The sequence below is a fragment of the Aethalodelphis obliquidens genome, unplaced genomic scaffold (assembly GCF_003676395.1).
Source record: "Aethalodelphis obliquidens isolate GAN/ISIS:26980383/991018 unplaced genomic scaffold, ASM367639v1 scaffold20, whole genome shotgun sequence".
Lineage (NCBI taxonomy): Eukaryota > Metazoa > Chordata > Mammalia > Artiodactyla > Delphinidae > Aethalodelphis > Aethalodelphis obliquidens.
Window position 1 is genome coordinate 21,230,863 of NW_020837964.1, and position 2,737 is coordinate 21,233,599.

At 37.0% G+C, this 2,737-nt stretch overlaps 1 non-coding gene across 1 annotated transcript; it reads left to right on the top strand.

The window, feature by feature from the left end:
* Positions 1–396: 396 nt before the first annotated feature.
* On the top strand, positions 397–546 carry LOC113627415 (small nucleolar RNA SNORA62/SNORA6 family). Its single transcript, XR_003435536.1, has one exon. It is a non-coding gene; the product is annotated as a small nucleolar RNA SNORA62/SNORA6 family (small nucleolar RNA).
* The last annotated feature ends 2,191 nt before the right edge of the window (positions 547–2,737 follow it).

A 2,737-nucleotide genomic window follows, 5' to 3' on the forward strand; every position in this document is an offset into this window, starting at 1 on the left:
GAACAACTGGACATCCACATGCAAAAAAAAAAAAAGAATTTAGACACAGAACTCACACCCTTCATAAAAATTAACTCAAAATGAATCATAGACCTAAATGTAAGATACAAAATGGTAAAACTCCTAGAAGAGAAAACCTAGATGACCTTGGGAATGGTGTTGATTTTTTTAGATACAATACTAAATACATGATCCTTGAAAGAGTTGATAAGCTGAACTTCATTAAAATAAAATTTTCTGCTCTGCAAATGCCAATGTCAAGAAAATGAGAAGATAAGACACAGATTAGAGAAAATGTTTTTGCAGAAAATACATGTGATAAAGGACTGCTATCCAAAATATACCCAAAAAACTCAACAATAAGAAAACAAATAACCTGATTAAAAAATGGGCCAAACTGCACATTATTAGAGCTTGGAGTTGAGGCCACTGGCCGATGAACTCACAAGTGTAGGTAGTGTGCTACATGAGGGGCAAGTTTTTCACTAACATCACAAGGGTCTCTGGCCCAATGAGTGGAGTTTCATAGTAATACTTGCTACAAATGTAAAAAAAAAAAAAAAAAAAGGGCCAAAGATCCCTTAACAGATACCTCACCAAAGAAGATATGAAAAAATGCTCCACATCATATATATTAAGAAATTGAAAATTAAAACAAAGAGATACTACTACACATCTATTAGAATGGCCAATAGTATAAAACAAACACTGTCGATACTATATGCTGACAGGGATGTGGAGCAACAGAACTCTCATTAATTGGTTGGTGCAAAACTATGGAGATGGTAAAAAGATCAGTGGTTGCCAGGGGCCAGGGATAAGGAGAGATAAATAGGCAGGGCACAGAGGATTTTTAAGACAGTGAAATTATTGTGTACAATACTATAATGAGGGATACATGTCACTGTACACTTCTCCAAACCCATAGAATGTACAGTACCAAGATGAACCCTAATGTAAGCAATGGACTTAGGGTGATAATGATGTGTCAATATAGCTTCATCAGTTGTAACAAATGCACCACTCTGGTGGGAAATGTTGATGGGGAGGAAATATGCATGCCTTGGGGTAAGAGGTATGTGGAAAATCTCTGTACCTTCCTCTTAATTTTTCTGTAAAACTAAAACTGCTCTAAAATATATAAATTCTTTGAAAAAAATACAAGGCAAATCTGCTATGTGCAGGTCAGACCCCTAGTTGGAAAAAGAAATCAGATGGAGACATCTAAGTTGAAGAATCTGAAAATCTTGACTTCCTACATTTCCCTGAACCATCTGAGCCTGCAAAAGTGACACATCTCTCCCTATTTAAAAGATAGCACATTCCCCTTCCTTGAAGGCAATTCAGAGACCTCACCTCCAAAAGACAACTGTCCTTCAGGATGTTTCTTCAATCTCCTCCTTGACACTAGACCTGTAACTAGGGTTAAGTTGCATCATAGCACAGCTTTAGATGTGCTGAAGCTGATAAGAGAAGCAAAAGACCATTCCCTAAAAAAACTTCAAGCATGGAATAATAGCAACTGTTGGGGTAGAACGTGTAGAATTGGATTCTGAGTTTGCTTGATCAAAGAGGTTGTTCACCTTAGCTCCAGAGCTCTTTGTAAGGTGAGTTTTGTACCTGCATCCCACCTTGATTTCTCCCTCTTCCCTATTCTCTCCCACTCTTCCATAGGTGTTAATTCCAAGGACATACCCTAATAAACATCCTGCATACTAACCTCCATCTCTGAGCAATTTCCTTAGATAACACAACCTGTTACACACAATGTACATCTCCAAACAACTCACTCAAGTACAGAACATACACTGTAGGGATACATATCATTGTTCAAATCAGAAAAGACCTCCTGAGACCTGTCTGAAAATAGAATTGATAGCCTCAAAAGTAGAGGGAGTCCTACCACTTGAATGATTCATGCAGAGATGAGATAATCATGTGGAAGGAATGTGACACAAGAATTTATATTTAGACAACTAAATGAAACAAATAGAGCTCCTTTAGTAGCACACCTAGCTTTCAAACTCTAAAAAAAGGAACTACTTAAGTGGAAGCAGGTCAAACGCCTTGAAACTTCACTTACTTGGCCTTATTTTTCCTTCCTGTGGCCCCCTTGAGTCATTCTTAGGGAACCCTACGGTTCCAGAGAGCACACTTTGAAAATTGCTGGAGTGCTTCCTTCCAGTACAATGATTTTGTGGATTTATGATTTAGTGGGAAGCAAGTCATCTGAAGGATTTGAAACAAAAAGATATTACTGGAGTGTATTTGCTACGCCCTAAGCATTAGAGTTCTCTTAATTAGTAATTCATACAGTCAGCATATGAACTATGATATAATCACATGTTTAAATATGCAATCATTTCTCAACTTGATTGTAATAACTTGTGTATAATAAAAGAGGCCCCCTTTCATTGCTATGTTGAGTAAATGTTAAATTAATCATGGACCCATGCCAAATCTGCTTTTTTTTTTTAAATAAGAAAGACAAATAAATTGCTTTTCCAAGGCTGAATCATGCTGCCTGTCTTCCAAGAGCATTTTTGTAATTATTTCTTTGAATACCCAAGTGATAATATCAATATGGATTCTTAACCTTTATACCAAGCCTTTGTGAGCAAATATGTTGGAAAAGATGGCCAATGATTTCATACTCCTTGCAAGGGGGTAACCCTAAGCACTGCCCCAGTTCTATAACAGACTGAATGGAGCCTCTGATGAAAAGATGAGATAACAA